The sequence below is a fragment of the Mesoplodon densirostris genome, chromosome X (genome assembly GCF_025265405.1).
Source record: "Mesoplodon densirostris isolate mMesDen1 chromosome X, mMesDen1 primary haplotype, whole genome shotgun sequence".
Taxonomy (NCBI): Eukaryota; Metazoa; Chordata; class Mammalia; order Artiodactyla; family Ziphiidae; genus Mesoplodon; species Mesoplodon densirostris.
Genome location: NC_082681.1, coordinates 63,241,363 through 63,267,248, shown reverse-complemented (window position 1 = coordinate 63,267,248; position 25,886 = coordinate 63,241,363). Strand labels below are relative to the sequence as shown.

Below are 25,886 nucleotides of genomic sequence, written 5' to 3'. Positions count from 1 at the left end.
CAAACTATGGACTTTTTTTCAGATTTAATGCATTTTGCCATGATAATGTACTTAAAAAAATAATTCTACCATCCCATCTAAGTTACAACTTTGCAATTAGTAAGAGTGTCTTTTTAGACTCCTCCAATCTGTCACATGTCACAGTTCCTCATTCTTTGTTTGTGATACATGATCGTGATACTTTTAAAAAGAGTACTGGTTAGGTGTTTTGTGGAATGAACTTCAATTTCAGTTTGTCTGTTGTTATCCCATGAGTAGAATGAAGCTATAGGTTTTGAGAAAGAATACCACTTGTGGTGATATATCATTATCCATCCATTATATAAGGGAGTATGTGATGTCTATATATCTTATTACTAGGTATGTTAACACTCATCGCTTGGTAAGGTGATGTCTATTTTGTTTCTTCATTGCAAAGTTACTATTTTTTTCCTTTGTAATTAAAAAGTATTTAGGGGGATATTTTGAGGTTATGCAAATATTCTGTTTCTCTTTAAATACCTGCCTACTAATTTTAGCATTCATTAATGGATCTTGCCTATAGCAATTACTACTGTATTGTTCTAATGATAATTTTCTATTTCTTTTTGTTTGCTTCTACATTTATTGATTGAAATTATTCTATAAGGACAACTTGGCTTTCCATCACATTTATTCATTTAAAAATTATTGTGTGTCCTATGGCTATTTACATTATTCTCAAAGTTATAATCCCAAACTTTCTATATTTATTTCATTTCTCAAATTGTTACAGTTTAGGTCATCAGGAGCTCTTTTAGGTTGTCTCCTCTGTTCTTTTGACATGCTCCAAGTATTTTTATTATTTTAAATTACTTTCTTACTGTATTGTACCACAATATACTCTAGGCTCACATTGTATTTTCTTGCCTCATCTTTGAAATAAACCACTTCTTCAAGGATTACTGGTTCTTTTCATTAAAGAATGTTACTTAAAAGCCATAATCTGGGAGCTAAGTTGGCTGATTGGTAATGAGACGTCACTGCTTCTGGGCCTTCTCAGTGAACAGAAATAGAAAACACCTAACAGTTTTTGACTTCAAAAATTCTCTTATGCTGTCTCTTTGTACTCAACTCCTTCCCTAATTGAAAACTTTAGTAATAACTTATCTGTTTTCCATCCCTGTGTCTTTTCCACAATGCCCCATGTGTGTATGTAGACTTTTGGTTCTAGCTCAGAAAAATGCACTTAAAATTCACCCATGTTGTTTTTTGAATCTATGGTGTCTTCTTTCTCTATTGCTGAGTAGTAATCTACTGTGTGGATACACCATAGTTTGTTTATTCATTCTCTTCTCTAAGAACAACTGAATTGTTTTCAGTATTTAGTAATCATAAATAAAGTTGCTGTAAAAATCCACACACAGGTTTTGGGGAAAACATACATTTTCATTTCACTTAGAAAAAAACCTAGGAGTGGACATATAACAAGTGTATGTTTAATTTATGAGAAACAGCCCTTTTTCTCCATATGAACTGTAAATTTTCCTCCCCAAAAGCAATATATGAGAGTGCCAGTTACTTTACATCCTCACCAATGTATGGCATTATTAGGTATTTTGTTCTGTTTTGGTTTGGTTTTTATTTGCCATTCTAATGAGTTTTAATGAGCTAACATGATTTTAATTTGCATTTCCAGAATGACTAATGGGGTCAACCACTTTTTCATATGCTTACTTTCCAACCATGTATCTTCTTTGCCTGTTCCAATATTTTGCCTGCAGGAGAGGAATGGTGAGGGTCAGGGGATGAGTTTCTTACACTCAAGTTTTAAGAGTTATTTATAAATCTTGGATAGAATTCTTATATAGTATGTATTTAGACCATTTGCATTTAATATGATTTTTAATATGGTTGAATTTAAATCTACCAAACTGCTAGTTGTTTTCTGTTTGTCCCACATGACCTCCCTTAACTTAGACACCCTATATAGCTATAGTACAATATAAAACCCATGAACATGATGATATTGCTACATCACTACCAATAAGACTACAGACCTCATTTGCAGATAGATTGTTATAAGTCTCTCTCTCTCTCTCTCTCTCTCTCTCCATATATCTGAGATCAACTACTAAAAACTTAAAAGTAGTATAACCAATAAATATCCAATAATTAAGCTAAAATTGAATCACAAAAAATTAAATTAATCCAAGGCAAGAAAAAAATGGAAAAAAGAACCAAAACATATGAACAAAGAGTTATTTCAGCACCAATTTTTAAAATGTACTTTCTGTCCTCATTTGATGGTTTTGTTGCCTTTGTTGAAAATCAAATTACTCTATAAGTGTTGGTTTATTTATGGACTATATTTTTTTCTACTGATTTATTTTTATATTCTCATGAGAGGTTAATTCTTTCTTGATTAGTCTTGCTTCCTAATATATTTTAAAGTCAGGTAGTATAAGGCCCTGTTTTTCTGTTTTCAAGATCACTTTGCATATACAATGACCTTTGCATTAATATATTAATTATGGAATCAGCTTGTTAATATTTGCCCTCCAAATTGTGGCTTTATAATTGGAATTGTGTTGAATTTATAGATCAAATACTGTAAAACTGATTTATCAAAAATAAGGAGTCATTCAAAATAGACTTTATAACAAAGACTGTAACAAAATACAGGGAATGGCATTACATAATGATAAAGAGATCAATCCAACAAGAAGATATAGCATTTGCAATTATTTTTGCATCCAAAGTAGGAACATCTAAATATATAGAGCAAATATTAATAGAAATATGGTGAGAAATATATAGCAATATAATAATAGTAGGGGATGTAATACCCCAAATGTATCAATAAATAGATCATCCTGACAGAAAATCAATAAGGAAACATTGAATATATATGATATAAATGACATATTAGAGCAGATGGACTCTCTCTCTCTCTCTCTCTCTCTCTCTCTATATATATATATATATATATATATATATATATATATATATATAAAACGTTGCAACCAAAAACATCAGAATACACATTCTTGCCAAGTGCATATGGAACATGCTCCAGGATAAACCACATTTTAGGTCACAAAACAAGTCTCAATAAATTTAAGAACATTCAAATCATACCAAACATTTTTAATGAGCACAATAGTATAAAACTAAAAATTAATTGTAAGAAGAAACCTGGAAAAATGTAGCACATGGAAACTAAACAACATGCTACTAACTCAATCAATGGGCCAAAAAAAGACATCAGAGAGAAAATTTTACAAATACCTTGAGACAAATGAAAATCAAAACACAGCTTTCCAAAGTCTACAGGACTCAGCAAAAGCAATTCTGAGAGGGAAGTTCATAGCAATAAAGGTCTACATCAAGAAACAAGAAAAATCTCAAACAATCTAAATGTATATGTAAAGAAACTAGAAAAAGAAGAAAAAAGCCCAAAATTAGTAGAGGAATGAAATAATAAAGAACAGAGCAGAAAAAAATGAAATAGGGATTAAAAGAAAACAGAAAAGATGAATTAAACTATTAGTTGTTTGAAAAGATAAACCAAACTGAAAAAGTTAGCCAGATTCAGCAAGAAAAAAAGACAGCTAAAATAAATAAAATCAGAAATGAGACATTACACCAAGAACCACAGAAATACAAAATATTATTAGAGATTACTATGAACAATTATATGCCAATAAATAGATACTTTAGAAGACATGGATAAATTCCTAGAAACATAGAATCTTCCAAGACTGAATCATGAAGAAATAGAAAACTGAATATAGACCAATTGCTCATAATGAAATTGGATCAGTAATCAAAAAACTTCCAAACAGGAAGTGGATAAAGATGGCAGAAGAGGAGGACATGGAGCTCACCTGCCCCCACAGATACATCAAAAATATATCTACGTGTGGAAAATTCTCACAGAAAACCAACTGGAAACTGGCATAAGATCACTTATATAAAAAAAGCTGCAAGAAAGATACTCACAAACTGGGTATCATGGGGAAAAAACCCATCAGGATGGGACTGGCATTCCTATGAGGGATCTGTAAAGGAGGAAACATTCACAAGGACAGTCCCTTGCCCAGGGAGAGCAAGGGACAGGGAGGTCTGCTAGAAAAGATGGGCTGGAGAAGCCTGGACTCTGCTCATGAGGAGTGTGCACATGCTGGCTTGCTAGCAATCAGGGTGGAAATAGACCAGTGTTGATGGCTGTCAACTCGCCACTCTTCCAAGCTCAAAATGCATGCTGGGTGAAGCTGTTAGTACATGCAGCAGGTAAGCACTGAAAGTTGGATGGACAGACCCTGGGAGAAGACTTGGTCTAGCTGTGTGAGGACAGCCCAGAGGTCCAGAGATATGGTCTGAGCTGAAACTTGGAGCCTATTGTCAGCATGCCCATTGTGGTGTATGGGTTCAGGGTCAGGTCTGGCAGAGGTGGACATTGTTGGCATGAACACTGGGTGGTGGGTGGCATCGCAGAATCACACATTCCTTGTGGACAGCCTGTGGGGAGGAGTACATAGTGGTTCTTTCCCAGTGGGAGTGCTCTGGTTCTGCCCAACTTACATCACAGCTTGGAGACAGAACTGGGGTGGACAGGTCTTTGGAGTGCCCTGCCAAAGAGACAGCCAAAGTCTCAGATGGCAGCACGCCTCTCTCAATTCCTGCAGCCATAATGCCCTGACTCCCAGCACCAGCCTAGCACTAGGTCTGAGACAAACACAACAGAGAAAGTGACACAATATTCTGTTGCTTCTGGGCAGAACTGTGGATGTCTGCATTGGTGGTTCATAAGTTTGTTGTGATGACCACACGGGTCTCACTTCCCTCAGTGTTCACCTCCTTTGGGACAGAACATGCACTTATGGTAGTGGAGCCTTATCAAACCTGACCCTCAGGGCTTCTACTCCAATGACTGCAGAACAGACCCTGCCCTCAACAGGGCTATGATAGACATTGAGCAAAGAAGTGGCCCCACCTGACATCCATTGCAGGTTCTGGACACTACAACACCACTAACACCCCCGTATCAAGGGGATAATGGCCAGTGCACTCTGAGGAAAGAAGTGGCTGGCGACCATATCAAAACAGCCCTTACATCAAAAATATTAGGCTCACACAATATACATAGGAATGGTCTCACAAAATAAACATCCCTTCAAGACCACAGAAGATAGCTGTTTCTCCTTAAATCATAGAGAAAGAAAAGGTTAGGTAAAATGAAAAAGCAGAGGAGCTACTCCCAATAAAAGAACAAAATAAATCCCGTGAAAGAACAAATAATGAAACAAATGTAACCAGTCTACCGAACCCCAAGTTCAAAAAGGAGGTAATATAAATGCTAAAGGAATTAAGAAAGGTTATCAATAGAAATGCAGGTCACTGTAACAAGGAAGTAGAAAGTATAAAGTGGAACCAATCAAAATTAGACAACTCAATTGCTGAGATAAAAAACATCTATAAGCACTGAATAACAGACTAAACAACACAGAAGAATGAATAGGTGATCTAGAAGATAGAATAATGGAAATCACCCAATCAGAACATCGGACAGAATGAAAAAAAAAAAAAAAAGATAGCAACATACTGAATCTATGGGATAATACATAGTGTGCCAATCTATATATAACAGGGTTTCCAGAAGTAGAAGAGAGAGAGAAGGGGATTGAAAATGTATTTGAAGAAATTACGGCTGAAAATTTCCCAAACATAAAGAAGGAAACAGATACCCAGGCATAGGCAGCAGAGCGCTCCAAACAAGATGAACTCAAACAGACCCACACCAAGACACATCATAATTAAAATGGCAAATGTTAGAGGATTATGAAGGCAGCAAGAAAAAAAAAAAGAATCAGTGACAAGATTAACCCTATAAGACTATCAGTTAATTACAATGTCAGCATGAAATTAGATTCACCATTTTATGTATTTTAGTGCCTGAGGCTATATGCAAATTTGGTTTGTTGGTCAATTGTATGTTCATCCTTGTTTGAATTGGCATGCATTGGTAATTGAGTTTCTTGCTAATTGCCAATAATAAATACTATTGATGTCTTTCCATAGGTGTGGGATAAGTTTTACAGGTCCTCTTGGTGGTTTGATAAAAAGTTTAGTTTAGTCATTCACCAAATTAAATAATAAACAGGGGACATTCGCATATGGAATCCTCAAAGGTGGGCCAAGTTATTGCAAAAATATACATTAATTGTGTAATACATTTAACTGATTTTTGTAGCTATGTTTTGCAATATTGCTGTATTTCAGTGTGGGACCACCTACTGTATCATCTCCATTCTAGGTGACATATTTCTACAGCAGTCACTTGTAAAACTTTAATAGTCTCAGATTAACTTTGGGGATATTTGTGTGTTTTTTCTTCTATCTCTTCTAATGTGAGATGAGACTGTTTTTTGAGGATTTAGCAAAGGAGTCCCCATAAATGTACATTAAAGGAAAATCTCCCACAAATATTTCCCAAATCCTTACTAATGGTGGTTTTAGTAAGACTAGAAATTTTTATATTAGTTTATAAGAAAGTAGTTGTCAATTTAGGTAGAGAAACTCTCAAGATAGAGAGAGGTCATATTTTTCTGTGGGAACAAGAGTGTTTTTGGTTAGAATTGTCTTTGTTGTAATATCCAAAGGTATGATCATTTACTGTGGGCAGCCAGCACTGTAATTGCTATAGAGCCTGCTTACATTAGGTATTATGTAAAATTTGCAGTTTATATTGTAAGAAGGTTAGATTGGGGAAGAATTCCCAAGTGGTGTGTTCCCTGATTTTTTAGACGTGTCTTGGCCCAGGTAATATTATGTTGTATACATGGGCCTTCTTGTATATGTTTATTAGCAACCAGGGAGGAGGTTCATGCTAATGTGCCCTTGGCTACTTGGTTAGTGCTATTTCTACCTCAGTAAATGTACTGGATGTGTGGAGAGATCATCATAATTAACAAGAAATGCAGCTAACAGTTGTAAGAGTGAATATTGTCGGCAGAGATCACATTTATTGTTATCCCATGGGTTAGTAAGTATCAATATTTTAGTCCTGTATTCATGTAGATTATCTTGGTATTGGATTTGGATTATAGTGTTTTAATTTAATTGCACCATTCATGAGCATCATGGTTGTAATATTGAGTGCATACTATTTTAGGTCAGTTTTTAAATGAGACATGAGTAGTGACATGCCATTGATTTATTTGTTTTGAGGCATTAGTTAATAGTAGTAGATTTAATCTGATTTGAAGTAAAAGTTAGCCCAAGGACTCAGAAGGCATCTATGAGTCACAAGTGGTCTCATAGAAACTAGTTTAGCTAGAAGAGGTGTTGCTAGCAATAGTTGAGATAGGTGGAGAAGTGCGAGCCTCAGTTTTGATATCTGTGGTCATGTTAGTAAGATTGGCCAACCCAAATATCCAACAACATGATTCCCATTGTCCCCAATCTGAGTCATATTATATGCCACTCTGTTGTGTGCATGTGGCATATTGCTTCCAGACATACCTTATCAGCAGTAGGGTGTAGGCAACCAGGGCTTAGGTAATCTATCAATGGACCTGTGGTTGAAACTGATTAGAGTAGGGACTTCTCCAGTAGGCAAAGACACAGCAATAGAGTAGGGTTTAAAGTCAGATGTCATCTGATTGTCCCCTGGATATTGCCCAAAAAGTGTTACCATATCTGGGGATGATTAGTTCCACCTCCTGGCTGTCAAGAGCAAGTCTGAGTTTATTCTACAGTTATTTTAGTAGAGCAAGGTATGTTGGGCAACAGTTAAGAATGTATTTCTCTCTAAATATTGCTGGATGGTTTGCTTGGCTTAATCTAGCTGATGAACTAACACAGGCTAAAGATGGCCTTAGAATCAGGGGTACATGTCAAGGTCCTCATCAAGATCAAGAGGGAAGTAGCTAGGCCTTGGAAATATGAAAGTCCCAGATGAGGGACTTTGCTAAAGTCCTTCTTTGCTAAAGGCAGCAAAGTCATGGCTCCAATGTCTATGGAATCTTACTATTGTGTTGTTGTGTCTGGTGTAGGTGTACACATAAGCAGATATCACAGCATCTCTATTGATGGCTTCCTCATTAGTTTTGAATTAAAATATGGTGCATTTATGCCAATAGGGCATGCATTTAGTGCAATAAATATCAGTTGGAATTGGCGACAATTATCCTCCAAGTTCTCTCAACAGACCTTGTTTTTTGTTTGTTTGCTTGTTTGTTTTTAACAGCTTTACTGAAGTATAACTGCTCCACAATGGTGTGCCACCTTCCACTCTACAACAAAGTGAATGAGCTATACATACACATATGTTCCCATATCTCTTCCCTCTTGTGTCTCCCTCCCTCCCTCCAACCCTCCCCATCCCACCCCTCTAGGTGGTCACAAACCACCCAGCTGATCTCCCTGTGCTATGCGGCTGCTTCCAACTAGCTATTCATTTTACGTTTGGTAGCGTATATATGTCCATGCCACTCTCTCACTTTGTCACAGCTTACCATTCCCCCTCCGCATATCCTCAAGTCCATTCTCTATTAGGTCTGTGTCTTTATTCCCGTCTTACCACTAGATACTTCATGACCTTTTTTTTCTTTTTTTTTTTTTTTTTTAGATTCCAAATATATGTGTTAGCATACAATATTAGTTTTTCTCTTTCTGACTTACTTCACTCTGTATGACAGACTCTAGGTCCATCCACCTCACTACAAATAACACAGCTTTGTTTCTTTTTATGGCTGAGTAATATTCCATTGTATATATGTGCCACATCTTCTTTATCCATTCATCTGTTGATGGACACTTAGGTTGCTGCCATGTCCTGGCTATTGTAAATAGAGCTGCAATGAACATTGTGGTACATGACTCTTTTTGAATTATGGTTTTCTCAAGGTATATGCCCAGTAGTGGGATTGCTGGGTCATATGGTAGTTCTATTTTTAGTTTTTTAAGGAGCCTCCATACTGTTCTCCATAGTGGCTGTATCAATTTACATTCCCACCAACAGTGCAAGAGGGTTCACTTTTCTCCACACCCAGTCCAGAATTAATTGTTTCTAGATTTCTTGATGATGGCCATTCTGACCGGTGTGAGATGATATCTCATTGTAGTGTGATTTGCATTTCTCTAATAATTAATGATGTTGAGCATTCTTTCATGTCTTTGTTGGCAATCTGTATATCTTCTTTGGAGTAATATCTATTTAGGTCTTCTGCCTATTTTTGGATTGGGTTGTTTTTTTGTTATTGAGCTGCTTGTAAATTTTGGAGATTAATCCTTTGTCAGTTGCTTCATTTGAAAATATTTTCTCCCATTCTGAGGGTTGTCTTTATGTCTTGGTTATGGTTTCCTTTGCTGTGCAAAAGCTTTTAAGTTTAAATCAAAACTACAATGAGGTATCACCTCACACCATTCTGCATGGCCATCATCAAGAAATCTTTAAACAATAAATGCTGGAGAGGGTGTGGAGTAAAGGAACCATCATGCATTGTTGGTGGGAATGTAATTGATAAAGCCACTATGGAGAAAAGTATGGAGATTCCTTAAAAAACTAAAAATAGAACTATCATATGACCAAGCATTCCCACTATTGGGCATATACCCAGAGAAAACCATAATTTAAAAAAGACACATGCATCCCAATGTTCATTGCAGCACTATTTACAATAGCCAGGACATGGAAGCAACCTAAATGTCCATCAATAGAGGAATGGATAAAGAAGATGTGGTACATATATACAGTGGAATATTACTCAGTCATAAAAAGGAAAGAAATTGGTTCATTTGTAGAGACATGGGAGGACCTAGAGACTGTCATACAGAGTGAAGTAAGTCAGAAAAAGAAAAATTAATATTGTATATTAATGCATATATGTGGAATCTGAAAAAAAATTGGTATAAATGTTCTTATTTACAAACCAAATAGAGACACAGACATAGAGAACAAACATATGGATACCAAGGAGTAAAAGTGGTGTGGGACGAATTGAGAGACTGCGATTGATGTATATACACTACTGATCCTGTGCATAAAATAGATAACTAATGAGAACCTACTGTATAGCACAGGGAACTCTACTCAATGTTCTGTGGTGACCTAAATGTGAAGGAAATCCAAAAAAGAGAGGAAATATGTATATGTATAGCTGATTCACTTTGTTGTACAGTATAAACTAAAATAATATTGTAAAACAACTATACTCCAATTAAAAGACAAAAACAACAACAAAAAGAAGCATGCAAGTAAAAAACAATGTCATCAAGTGTGTGGTATTTTGTTAAGGGAGCCCAAATGGGCTAAGACTCCACTTTCCTTTATTAAATATTTCTGTACCAAATATTTCTTATCTTCCCTATTTTTTTCATGTCTCCTGTTGCTATGCCATTTATTTGTAAGTGAGATAGAAGCATAATCTCTAAGGATTCATATTTTTCATGTTATTCCCAAAGATATTCCTAGAAATCTGGTGAGGAAGTTCTTCAAGTGGTTTCTTTTGTGAAGCAGTAAAAAGATCCACGAGAAACAACTTACCTCAAAGACAGAGTCAAAGCACCTAAGCCTAAGAAAAACAACTAATAGTTAAGCAATTATTTTGAATATACTATAATATACATGTATAGTTTTATATCTATCTGTTTATCCATCTAAGTATCTTTGTTCTGACATAGACCTCCTAAGGACATGTGTTGGAAACTTAAGAAACAAATAATAAATAAAAGGTGATCTATGCCAATATGTTACAAATAAGAGCATTCATAGAGGACATAGCTCTTGTATAGAGAATAAATTCTCCAGAAAAACGGTAAGAGACCTGAACCAATTCTAGGTGTGTTATACCTTTGTGTCTGAGCAAAACTGGATTCAGGGTGGCACAGCCAGGATCATGATCATCTCTTAGAAATAATCCCCTCTAAAAGTGCTAAGGTTGTTTTGAAAGCAATTGAAAGAGATTAATTTCAATGTGACTTGTAGCTTGCTAATGCAACCAAGCCTTTTTCTCAGATGACTTCAGTGATTTATTTGCATACTTCTGCTTTTCTCTTCATATAGTTCCACAGCAGTTACTTGGAACAAATACATTATTTATAAAGATAGAAACATCAGCTTGAGGATCAAACCATCAATTATGCAAATAACGTTAGAAAGATGCAAAGCTGTTGTCCTTATCTTAAGTGGTTATACCCATATATGGTAGAACATAATCTTTGATACAAAGTATATGGATACAAGTTTCACTTGGCCACATAGTGCACAAAAAACGAATGAGTTTGCATACAGGTCCATAGATCAAATAGAATCTTCTAGTAAGTCAAAATATATTAATGATAGATATATGATAACTCTAACATCAAATTATTCATACTTTTGTGTTTCCGTTTTAGTTTGTTATATTAAATAGCTCATGCTGTATTTTTTTCTAATGTTACTTTTTAGGTTGGCACAATTTAGTTTCAAAACCACTATTTGAGTAAGATTATAATCATACTAAAGTCCAACTGAATTACATTCAAAACAAAAGTTGTATACATAATAAACTCAATGAGATCTGTTAAATGGGTCAAAAGAGAAATTGGGCATTCATGAGTATAAATTATGTATGTGTATTTGTAGATAAAAGCTATTAATCTACTCTGTGATACATAAAATATTTATCCATTTAAAAAATATAATAGACGGGCCTAGACAGTAGAAACTAGAATTAGTTTCTATGCAGTAAAAGGGAATTAGAGCAAGTCAGCACCGCATATTGTGGTTGGTTTGATAGGCAAATGTTGAAGTAAATATATTGTTGTTATTAAATAAACTTCTAAGAAATCCTGAAGTAGTTGGTGAGTGGAACCTGTACATATTTGGATAATGGTATTCCAAACACAGCATTTTTCCCCATAATTTTGTAGAGTATGTAAAGTATGCTGACTTTCTCTTCATTGGACATACTTGCTTGTCTTGTTATAAATAACTCATGTTATGTCAGTATATAAGCAGCAAAAAACATAAAATAAAAAAGGATGATAGAATCTGCAGTGTAGAAGAAATTACAAACAAGGTTAGAGGCTTTGCTCAGGCTGTGAATCCTCCTTTGGAAATCATTGATAATTTTTTTTCTGTTTTTTTCACAGCCCAAAGAAATACACCTGACTGAAATATCACCTTCCACCTTGTTTTCTATTGCAAACATACATTTTGACTTTCCTTATTTTTTGATGTTGTATCAGTGATTTTCATGCTGATTTATACAATGATAGCAAGTATTTTCCTGGGAAGTTAGAGTAGGACCAGGGTAAATAAATTCAATGTAAGTATCATCTACATAGAGTTAAATCCAAAAAGTGCTCTGAATTTTAGAATATTTTTTAAAATTAATGTATCCTCTAAATTTTAAAAATATATTTATATATATATAAAGAATATATATATATATATATATATATATATATATATATATATATATATATATATATATTCATATATTATCTACTGGACCGGCTTAATAGTTTCCCTATGTAATAACTAATGTTTCCACAAATTTACTACTATATAAATTTTTTTCAACAACAAATCTGACATGACTTATTGTGAAATGTACAATAAGTTTAGAAATCTAATATTTTTATTATTACTTTAATATTGGTGGCTGTCTTCACAGTGTGTTTATTGCATATTTAGGCAAAATATTTCCCCAAGAAGTCAGAATAAACCAGATCAATAAGATTGACACAAGTTTATGATGGCAGCATGGGAAGATCCTGAACTCAACTCTTCCCATGAACACAAAAAATCTACAGCTACATACATAATAATTCCTTCAGAAAGGGACCTGAAAACTGGATTAACAGAGTCTCCACAACAAAGGGTAAAAGGACAACATTGAGCTGGATAGGAGAAAGAGTGATATAGTCACACCAAATAAAACCCCCACACTCCAACTATGACAATCCACAATTCAGAAGGATCACAGAGGTGTAGATGGTTTCCCTGAGGAGTGAGAGGTTTGATTGCCACATCAGGCACCCCAACCCTTAGATCTTTCTCAGGAGAGATCTGCACCCAAAGCACTTAATTTTGAAAACTAACAGGGAATACATCCAAGAATACTATAGAATTACAGGGAATGTAAATCCCACTCATGAAGGGCTCAAATGCAGACTCACTCAACCCAAAAACTAGAGCAAAATACTAGATTAAAAAGAGGATGGATCATAGGTAAAAGGGACCCACTTACTAATTTTGAAGCATATGCTGGAGAAAAGAACTGGGGTAAACATGGCTCTTGGCAGGGTGTACCCACTTACACTAAAAGGTTATAGGAAGATTTCCAAAAGGCAACCAACAGAGTCAGTACTAGCAAGGCAGAAAGAGATTGAAAAAATGGCTCCTGTAAGTGTCTCAGTCCCCAGAGAGCATCTTACACCTGTACCTTGGTCTGGGCTCCTAACCTGTCAGGCAATAAGATTGATCAGCAGCACTTGGCAGCCACCACAGCTGGGCTCCACAGTTGTTTCATGGGCCAGGCCCAACCTCTAACACCTGGCAGTCATTGCAGATGGGCCCCATACCTATTTCAGGGACCAGCCATATCCATCAGCACCTGGCAATCACTGGGGCTGGATCTTGCAATCATTCTGTTTACTAACTCCACCCACCAGGTCACTGCAGCAGAAGCTGCAACCCTACTACAACAGGGAGAAGAATGTAGCCCACATGGGGACACCACTTAAGGACCTGGCTCTGGTGGCCAGGTAGGATTGTTCTGGGCCATACAAGGCAGCTCCTACATAAGGCCACTGTTCAATACTGCGAGAGGTAACTGATTTACCTAATACATAGAAACAAACACAGAAAATTAAGCAAAATGAGAAGATAAATGAATATGTTCCAATTAATATTCCAATCCAAGCAAGAAAAAAACCTCAGTAAAATGACTAAATAAAATGGAGATAAGCAATTTATCTGATATGATAAAGAGTTACATGTAATGATCATAAAGGTGATTACCAAACTCTGGATAAGAATGGATGAACAGAGTGAGTACATCAACAGAGAAAGAAAATATAAGTATAAAACAGAAGTTATAACTGAACTCAAAAATGAACTAGAGAGGTTCAACAGCAGACTAGAAGAGGTAGAAGAATGAATCAGAGAGTTGAAAGACAAAAAAATTGAATTTGCCCAGAGAATCAAAATTTAAAAAAAAATTAAAAATTTGAAGATATCTTAAGGGACTTTTAGGATCATACCAAGTGAAAAAAAATTGCATTTTAGGGGTCCCAGAAGAGAAAAGAGAAAGGGAAAGAAAGAAAGAAAAAGAAAGGAAGAAAGAAAAAATACTGCCTGAAAAATTTTCTAATCTGGGGAAGGAAAGACATTTAGGTTTAGGAAGCCCAGAGAGTTCCAAATAAAATGGACCCAAAGATACACACACCAAGACCCATTATAATTAAAATGGTAAAAATTAAGGATAAAGAGAAAATCATTAGCAGATTATTCAGCAGACTTCTTAAAGGCCAGAAGGAAATGACATGACATACTCAGAATGCTGAAAGGAAAAAAAAAATTGCACCAAATAATTTTCTACCCAGCAAGTTTATCATTTAGAATTAAAGGAGAGATCAAGTGTTTACGAGATAAGCAAAAGTTAGAGTTTATCATGACTAAACTGACACTACAAGAAACATTAAAGGGACTTCTTTAAGCTGAAAGGAAATGGTACAAATAATAAGAAAATATATGGGAACTGAACCAAGATGGCAGAGTAGAAAGACGTACTCTCACTCCCACTTGTGAGAACACCAGAATCACAACTAGCTGCTGGACAATCATCGACAGGAGGACACAGGAACTCACCAAAAAAATAGCCCACATACAAAGACAAAGGATAAGCCACGATGAGATGGTAGGAGGGGCACAATCACAGTAAAATCAAATCCCATAACTGCTGGGTGGGTGACTCACAGGCTAGAGAACACTTATACCAAAGAATTCCACCCACTGGAGTGAAGGTTCTGAGCTCCACATCAGGCTTCCCAACCTGGGGGTCCGGGAATGGGAGGAATTCTTAGAGAAACAGATTTTGAAGGCTAGTGGGATTTGATTGCAGGACTTTGACAGGACTGGGTGAACAAGAGACTCCACTCTTGGAGGGCACACACAATGTAGTGTGCACATTGGGACACAGGGGAAGGAGAAGTGACCCAAGGGGAGACTGAACCAGACCTACCTGCTAGTGCTGGAGGGTGTCCTGCAGAGGTGGGGTTGGCTGTGACTCACCGTGCAGACAAAGACACTGGCAACAGAAGATCTGGGAAGTACTCCTTGGTGTGAGCCCTCCCAGAGCCTGGCATTAGCCCCACCAAAGAGCACAGGTAGGCTCCAGTGTTGGGTTGCCTCAGGCCAAACAAACAACAAGAAGGGAACAGAGCCCCACACATCAGAATTCAAGGGGATTAAAGTTTTACTGAGCTCTGCCCACCAGAGAAACAGTCACCTCTACCCAACACCAGTCCCTCCCATCAGGAAACTAGCACAGGCATCTTAGATAGCCTCATCCACCAGAGGACAAACAGCAGAAGCAAGAAGAGTTACAATCTTGCAGCCTGTGGCATAAAAATCACATTCACAGAAAGATAGACAAGATGAAAATGCAGAGGGCTATGTACCAGATGAAGGAACAAGATAAAACCCCAGAAAAACAGCTAAATGAAGTGGAGATAGGCAAACTTCCAGAAAAAGAATTCAGAATAATGATAGTGAAAATGAGCCAGGACCTCGGAAAAAGAATGGAGGCAAAAATTGAGAAGATGCAAGAAATGTTTAACAAAGACTTAGAAGAGTAAAGAATAAACAAACAGAGATGAACAATACAATAACTGAAATGAAAACTACACTAGAGGGAGTCAATAGCAAAATAACTGAGACAGAAGAATGGATAAGTGACCTGGAAGACAGAATGGTGGAAATCAGTGCTGTAGAAGAGAATAAAGAAAAAAGAATGAAAAGAAATGAAGACAGCCTAAGAGACTTCTGGAATAACATTAAATGCAATAACATTCACATTATAGAGGTCACAAAGGAGAAGAGAGACAGAAAGGACCAGAGAAAATGTTTGAAGAGATAATAGTCAGAAACTTCCCTAATAGGCTTCCCTGGTGGTGCAGTGGTTGAGAATATGCCTGCCAATTCAAGGGACACGGGTTCGTGCCCTGGTCAGGGAGGATCCCACATGCCATGGAGCAGCTGGACCCGTGATCCATGGCTGTTAAGCCTGCATGTCCGGAGCCTGTGCTCTGCAACTGGAGAGGCTACAGCAGTGAGAGGCCCACATACCACACACAAAAAAAACTTCCCTAACATAGGAAGGGAAATAGCCACTCAAGTCCAGGAAGCACAGAGAGTCCCAGACAGGATAAACACAAGGAGAAACACACCAAGACACATAGTAGTCAAATTGGCAAAAATTACAGACAAAGAAAAATTATTGAAAGCAGCAAGGGAAAAACAAACAAACAAACAAGGGAACTCCCATAAGGTTAACAGCTGATTTCTCAGCAGAAACTCTACAAGCCAGAAGGGAGTGGCATGACATACTTAAAGTGATAAAAGGGAAGAACCTACAACCAAGATTACTCTACCCAGCAAGAATTTAATTCAGATTCAATGGAGATATTAAAACTTTTACAGATAAGCAAAAGTTGAGAGTATTCAGCATCACCAAACTAACTCTACAACAAATGCTAAAGAAACTTTTCTAACTGGGAAACACAAGAGAAGAAAAGGACCTACTAAGACAAATCCAAAACAATTAAGAAAATGGTCATTGGAACATACATATTGATAATTACCTTAAATGTAAATGGATTAAATGTTCCAAAAAAAGACACAGGCTTGCTGATTGGATACAAAAATAAGACCCATGTATATTCTGTCTACAGGAGACCCACTTCAGACCTAGGGACACATACAGACTGAAAGTGAGGGGATGGAAAAAGATATTCCATGCAAATGGAAATCAAAAGAAAGCTGGAGTAGCAATACACATATCAGATAAAATAGACTTTAAAATAAAGAATGTTACAAGAGACAAGGAAGGAGACTACATAATGATGAAGGTATCAATCCAAGAGGAAGATATAACAATTATAAATATATATGCACCCAACATAGGAACACCACAATACATAAGGCAACTGCTAAGAGCTATAAAAGAGGAAATCTACAGTAACACATAAATAGTGGGGAGTTTAACACCTCACTTACACCAATGGACAGATCACCCAAAATAAAAATAAATAAGGAAACAGAAGCTTTAACTGACACAATAGACCAGATAGATTTAATTGATATTTATAGGACATTCCATCCAAAAACTGCAGATTACACTCTTTTCTCAAGTGTGCATACAACATTCTCCAGGATAGATCACATCTTGGGTCACAAATCAAACCTCAGTAAAGTTAAGAATATTGAAATAATATCAAGCATCTTTTCTGACCACAATGCTTTGAGATTAGAAATGAATTATAGGGAAAAAAAAAACGTAAAAAACCCAGAAACACATGGAGGCTAAACAATACATTACTAAATAACCAAGAGATCACTGAAGTAATCAAAGAGGAAATAAAAAAAATACCTAGAGACAAATGACAATGAAAACTTGATGATCCAAAACCTATGGGATGTAGCAAAACCAGTTTTAAGAGGGAAGTTTATAGTTATACAAACCTACGTCAAGAAACAAGAAAAATCTCAAAAAAGCAATCTAACCTTACACCCAGAGAAACTAGAGATAGAAGAACAAACAAAACCCAAAGTTAGCAGAAGGAAAGAAATCATAAAGATCGGAGCAGAAAAGAAATCAAATAGAAACAAAGAAAACAATAGCAAAGATCAGTAAAACTAAAAGCTGGTTCTTTGAGAAGATAAACAAAATTGATAAACCATTAGCCAGACTCATCAAGAAAATGAGAGACAGGACTCAAATCAATAAAATTAGAAATAAAAAAGGATAAGTTACAACAGACATGACAGAAATACAAAGCATCCTAAGAAACTACTACAAGCAACTCTATACCAATAAAATGGACAACCTGAAGAAATGGAAAAATTCTTAGAAAGGTATAACCTTCCAAGACTAAACCAGGAAGAAATAGAAAATATGAACAGACCAATCACAAGTAAGGAAATTGAAACTGTGATTAAAAATCTTCCAACAAGCAGAAGTCCAGCACCAGATGGCTTCACAGGTGAATTCCATTAAACATTTAGAGAAGAGCTAACACCCATCCTTCTCAACCTCTTCAAAAAAATTGCGGAGGAAGGAACATTCCCAAACTAATTCTATGAGGCCACCATCACCGTCATACCAAAACCAGACAAAGATAATACAAAAAAAGAAAATTACAGACCAATAGCACTGGGGAACACAGATGCAAAAATCCTCAACAAAATACTAGCAAACAGAATCCAAGAACACATTAAGAGGATTATAAACCAGGATTAATTTCAATTTATCACAGGGATGCAAGGATTCATCAATATACACAAATCAATCAATGTGATACACCATATTAACAAATTGAAGAATAAAATCATATGATCATCTCAATAGATGCAGAAAAAGCTTTTGACAAATTTCAACACCCATTTATGATAAAAATCTCTCCAGAAAGTGGGCATAGACAGAACCTTACTCAACATAATGAAGGCCATATATGACAAACTCACAGCAAACATCATTCTCAATGGAGAAAAGCTGAAAGCATTTCTTCTGAGATCAAGAACAAGAAAATGATGTCCACTCTAACCACTATTATTCAACATAGTTTTTGAAGTCCTAGCCACGGCAATCAGAGAAGAAAAAGTAATAAAAGGAATACAAATTGGAAAAGAAGAAGTAAAACTGTCACTGTTTGCAGATGACATGATATTTTAAATAGAGAATCCTAAAGATGCCACCAGAAAACTACTAGAGCTAATCAATGAATTTGGTAAAGTTGTAGGATACAAAATTAATACACAGAAAGCTCTTGCATTCCTATACACTAATGATGAAAAATCTGAAAGAGAAATTAAGGAAATACTCCCATTTACCATTGTAATAAAAAGAAAACAATACCTAGGAATAAACCTACCCAGGGAGACAAAAGACCTGTAAGAAGAAAACTATAAGACACTGATGAAATAAATTAAAGATGATACGAATAGATGAAGAGATATACCATGTTCTTGGATTGGAAGAATCAATATTGTGAAAATGCGTATACTACCCAAAGCAATCTACAGTTTCAATGCAATCCCTATCAAATTACCAATGGCATTTTTTATGGAACTGAAACAAAAAATTTTAAAATTCATATGGAGACATAAAAGACCCCGAATAGCCAAAGCAGCCTTGAGGGAAATAATCGGAGCTGGAGGAATTAAATACCTGACTTCAGACTATACTACAAAGCTACAGTAATCAAGACTGTATGGTTCTGGCACAAAACCAGAAACATAGGTCAATGGAGCAAGATCGAAAGCCCAGAGATAAACCCATGCACCTATGGTCAACTAATGTATGACAAAGGAGGCAAGGATATACAATGGAGAAAAGACAGTCTTTTCAATAAGTGGTGCTGGGAAAACTGGAAGCTACATGTAGAAGAATGAAAGTAGAACACTCCCTAGCACCATACACAAAAATAAACTCAGAATGGATTTGAGACCTAAATATAAGAGTGGACATTATAAAACTGTTAGAAGAATACCTAGGAAGAACACTCTTTGACATAAATCACAGCAAGATCTTTTTTGATCCACCTCCTAGAGTAATGGAAATAAAAACAAAAATAAACAAATGGGACCTAATGAAACTTCAAAACTTTTGCACAACAAAAGAAACCATAAACAAGACGAAAAGAAAACCCTCAGAATGGGAGAAAATATTTGAAAATGAAGCACCAGATAAAGGATTAATCTCCAAAATATATAAACAGCTCATGAAGCTAAATGTTAAAAAAAAACAAACATCACAATCCAAAAATAGGCAGAGGACCTAAATAGACATTTCTCCAAAGAAGACATACAGATGGCCAAGAAGCACATGAAAAGCTGCTCGACATCACTAATTATTAGAGAACTGCAAATCAAAACGATAATGAGTTATCACCTCACACCAGTTAGAATGGGCATCATCTGAAAATCTACAAACAACAAATGCTGGAGGGGGTGTGGAGAGAAGGGAACCCTCTTGCACTGTTGGTGGGAATGTAAATTGATACAGACACTATGGAGAATAGTATGGAGGTTCCTTAAAAAACTAAAAATAGAATTACCATATGATCCAGCAATCCCACTACTGAACATATACCCAGATAAAACCATAATTCAAAAAGACACATGCACCCCAATGTTCATTACAGCACTATTTGCAATAGCCAGGTCATGGAATCAACTTAAATGTCCATATGCAGATGAATAGATAAAGAAGTTTTGGTACATATATACAATGGAATATTACTCAGCCATAAAAAGGAACGAAATTGGGTCATTTGTTGAAACATGGATTGATCTAGAGTGTGTTATACAGAGTGAAGTAAGTCAGAAAGAGAAAAACAAATATCATATATATATATATATCTATATCTATATATAGATATATATATATATATATATGGAACCTAGAAAAATGGTACAGATGAACCGGTTTGCAGGGCAAAAATTGAGACACAGGTGTAGAGAACAAACATATGGACACAAAGGTGGGAAACCCATGGGGGGGTGTGGTGGTGTAACGAATTGGGTGATTGGGATTGACATGTATATATTGATGTGTATAAAATTGATGACTAATAAGAACATGCTATATAAAAAAGACAATATACAAAAGTAAATATCTCACTGGAAAGTGTAAATATACAATAAATTTGGTGGATCAGTCACTTGCAGAGCAGTCGTGAAGGTTAAAAGACAGAAGAAATCCAATTAATCTTTCAAATCCATTAATTCTTTCAGGACCACAAATTGTGGTATCAAAATTTTATAAGCAATAAATATTAATTTATTACAGTTTTTCTACTGAAACTGATGTCCAGGTCTTAATCTACCTAGTTGATTTTAATTGCTTTATGTAATTCATTAGCTTAGGACTGTTACAGTCATTTAGATATGTAGATTACTATTTATTTTGGTAATTATTTCTTATACCACTAGAGAAAGAACAATGTTTAATATCCATTCACAGGTGAACATTCCCTATTCCCTTCCCCAAAGAAAGCAATGACATGATATCCTTTTTTCAAGATAATAAAACCTATTTTCTCTTATGGGTATTTAGCTTTGGTGGGAGATCAAAAAGATTTAGAACAAACAGTAACAGGGGCAATCTAGGGAACATGAAGTATTATTGGATGTTGTTTGAATGGAAATTTATTAACAATGATTTCTTCCATCTTTTCAAAGAATGTATACAAATATATTACTTATAAATATAGATTAATACAGAACACTATGTTTTACCATCCTGGCCTTCTTTACATTTCTTCTTCTTTTTTTTTTCCCCAGAAAGAACAAAAATAATCAGTGTTATTCATACTTTTTTTTTACTTATTTTATTGAAGTACAGTTGATTTACAATATTATATTAATTTCAGGCATACAACATGGTGATTCAGTATTTTACAGATTATACTCCAATAAAGTTATTACAAGGTAATACTAATTTTTAATACAAGAAAAATATAATAATACAAGAAAACACTAATTTTCAAATTAGTGTTTTCATTTTTTTCCAGGTATAACCCAGGAGGAGAATTGCTAGATCATATGATAATTCTATTTTCAGTGTTTTGAGACACCTCCATACAGTTTTTCATAGTGGCTGCACCAGTTTACATAACCACCAACAGTGTACAAGTATTCCCTTTTCTCCACATCCTCTCCAACATTTGTTATTTGTAGCCTTTTTGATGATAGCCATTCTGACATGTGTGAGGTGATATCTCATTGTTATTTTGATTTGCATTTCTCTAATAATTAGCGATTGTGAACATATTTTCATGTGCCTGATAACCATCTGTATGTAATCTTTGCAAAAGTGTCTATTTACATCTCCTGCCCATTTTGTGATTGTTTGTTTTCTTGATATTGAGTTGTATAAGCTACTTATATATTTTGAATATTAACCCCTTGTAAGCCATATCATTTGCAAATATTTTCTCTCATTCTGTAAATCGTCTTTTCATTTTGTCAATGGTTTCCTTCACTGTACAAAAGCTTTTATGTTTAATTTGGTTCCATTTGTTTATTTCTGCTTTTAATTATTTTGCCTTAGGAGAGAGATCCAAAAAGAATATATTGCTAGGTGATGGCTACACAAACCTATCCATGTGATAAAATAGTATAGATCTATTTACACACACATAAATGAGTACAAGTAAACCTAGAGAAATCTGAATAAGATTGGTAGGTTGTATGAACGTCTATATTCTGGTTGTAATATTGTGCTACAACTTTGCAAAATGTTATCTTTGAGGGAAAGTGCCAGAAAAGAAAAGGGATCTCTCTGTATTATTTCTTACAACTACATGTAAATCTACAATTATCTTATAAAAATTTCAATTGCAAAATATAAGTCATAGCAGAAAGAAGCCTGAATGTGGAGTCAAAGAATCACGGAGTCATGGGAGCCATGGAATCATAGGAATCATCTTAGTTAAAACCTCATTTTACAGATGAGGAAACAGAGACATAGAGACTTTTTCCAAGGTCACAAAGTAAGTTAGTGACAGAGTCCAAAAAGCTGAGCCTGTGACCTTATGCAACTCAACCTCACCTAGCCTGTTTCTTTATCTGTAAATTAGGGATAATAGAATCATCTCCAACAACCTAACAAGGATTCACATAACGATCAAGTGAGATAACCTATGTGAAACTGCTTTTAAAACTATAAAGTTCTATCTGCTTCACAATGATGAAAATAAAATAATTATGAAAGTGCTTTTAAAAGATGGGCTACATGTAAATGTAATTGCAAAGAAGAACAAGATATTCAGAATAGGTTTGTTAATTTTTTTCTTTTTTAATTGAAAGTTGCATAAGCTAAAATATTTTATTGGTTTTAAAGAGTCTATTATAGAAAATGTGGCTTTTTAAATTTAATTTAACATGACCAATAGGAAGTTAATTATTTTGCTTCATTGAAATTAAACATTATTTGATTTGATTTATTGGTTTTACTATCCACAGTACATTTTAAACAAAGCACCAATACACTATCCCAAATGGATGTTTTAATTAATGTATGTTTTGTCCTTGCACTCAAAAATACATTTATGTTTTGCAGTTAATTACTGCTAAAGTATATTCTTAAACTAAGTATTTATTTATCAGATATGAATACCATGTTTTGAAAATTCAGAAGTAAAAAAAAGTTTTCAATTAAATTTTTTGAATGTACTTAGTTTATTAAATCACCAACTCACATTTGTATCAGGTAAACTTTAAGTAGTATATCTGTCTCTTTATAATCAAGTAATATTAGGAACAATGTGATAATTTTCTGGTTACATAGTGAGGCATTATATTCTTTTCCTGCCTTTTCCTAAATTAAATGATCCATAATGGTAGTATTCAATTATTATTTTTTTTAAAGATGAATCATCTTAGTACCATATTAACCTTGAAGGGTGCAGGGCTATATAAACTGCTAGCTAGCAAACATTTAGTCATTAAAAAATACTTACTTCAGAGAACAAAAACAAAAAAAAAGATCTTGTTTGTATTCTATTAAATAGCTCATTATGAAAGTAAATGTAGGGCTTCCCTGGTGGCGTAGTGGTTGGGAGTCCGCCTGCCGATGCAGAGGACACGGGTTCGTGCCCCGGTCGGGGAAGATCCCACATGCTGCGCAGCGGCTGGGCCCGTGAGCCATGGCCGCTGAGCCTGCGTGTCCGGAGCCTGTGCTCCGCAACGGGAGAGGCCACAGCAGTAAGAGACCCGCGTACCGCAAAAAAAAAAAAAAAAAAAAAAAAAAAAAAAAAAAAAAAAGTAAATGTAGAATGTTTTACATCTTTATTATCCATAAGAAAAAGAAATCTGCCCTAGTCAACTCTTTGTAAAGTAAAAGTGAGTCTAATAGGTTTTCTCTTCCCCAATTTGTAATTTGTAAAGCTTTACATAGTGCAGGCTCTGTTTCCAGGGATTTAAAATATCTTAATATAAGATCTTAGTCCTCTGTAAATAATACTTATATTTTATTAAGTTGTTTTGTATTTCCAAATAAAATTTTGAACTTGCTGTAACCACGCCTGACAAATTTTGAATCAAAGTTCAATAATGCATGTTTGGTGCTTCTTAGAACTTGAAGAGTAATAGAATTCTTTCAGTTTGCCACATTAGTAAAGTTTAGTAATCAAAATACAGTCCATCATTAAAGTTTTAGATTTCCATTAATATGGCTTCCGTAAGCCATTTCACTTTAATAGGCTTTATCCTTTTCCTTAATATAATTTGAACTTCCTATACAGGTGAAATTAGTTATTAAGACATTAAATGTTAATGCCTTCACATCTCGAGAGACTCAAAAATGCTGTGCTGAGGTTTTGCCATGATTAAATCTATAAAAATTTACATCTGTAAGTAAAATTTAAAACATTTAAGCCACATATATATTAGATCATAAAACAATATTCTTGGATGCTATGAAAGTTAGATACTTTCTGAATTTAAATACATAGTTAGAAATATTTAATAAGGCAAGCATCATGTATAGATTTTTAAACAATATTGAAATCAGCTACTATCCTGTGTAGGAAAAAAAATCATATTTCTTTGATGTTTGAGTGCCAGCTTGGTCTGTGATGCATAATTCTGTTTCACTGTATAGTTGTGATTATCTTTGAAAACACCACCACTGTGTTAAATATCATCACAAAATTATATTGACAGGAAGACAATTTTGTTCCCTAATAAGCAGTATTTCATAGAATGATGTGAGGAAAAGAAGAGCAGTGAAATCTAGAAATCTCAAATAAATTATTATGAAATATGCGACACTGAAAGAACTAAAACTTAAATTTATTCATCTTCATTATTAGTAAACAGAGTCTCAAAAGAGGCAATATAGTATAATATAATGATTAAATACTACTGCTCTGGGGCCTGGTCATTGTTTGAGGTACTGGTACTTCAACTTAATGATTGTGTATCATTGAGAAAATTATGCAGCCAAAGCTCCCTCACTTACAAATTTGGGAAAATAATAATATATACCTTTTAAGTGTGTTATGAGGATAAATGAGATATTAGATTAATGTTCAGCCAGTAATTGCAAGTACTCAAGAAATTTAAACTTTTATATCTTAATGTCATATATCCAAAAGTTTAAATTATTTGGATAATCTATCTGCTCTTTACTAGGAGCACATTCAAAGGTTGGAAACTATTATGTGCGGAGCTGAAAACAACTTTAGGAGGCAGTATACAAGAAGGCAAGTAGCATGTCAACCTGTGGCTAGGCTAGACATTAATTTTGCTCAGTCAGAGAAGACTGATGACTTGTTTGACTCTTGAACTGTAGCCGGGGAGGATAATATTTATGTATGTATGGGCATCTGCCTGTGGCTGGCTGGGAAAGGGTAACAAAGAGAAGAGAGAGTGGATAAATTAATAAATTGCTCTAATGTTTAACAGATAGCATAATCAAAAAGATAATGAAAAATCATAAGTGTAATCATAATCAAATTCTTTGATACCTTCCTCAGTTTCTCTCCATGGCTTTGTATCATGAGAATTTGTCTCACTTAGTCCAAGGAGAAATTCTGACCCTGAATAATATATGAAATTAAATGTTCCATCTGCAATTATAAGGAGTGAATAAGGGCTTCCCTGGTGGCGCAGTGGTTGAGAGTCCGCCTGCCGATGCAGGGGA

At 35.0% G+C, this 25,886-nt stretch overlaps 1 pseudogene; it reads left to right on the top strand.

Moving 5' to 3' along the window:
- The first annotated feature begins 13,681 nt into the window (after positions 1-13,681).
- Positions 13,682-25,886, top strand: part of LOC132481616 (high mobility group protein B1-like) — a 55,258-nt pseudogene continuing 43,053 nt past the window's right edge.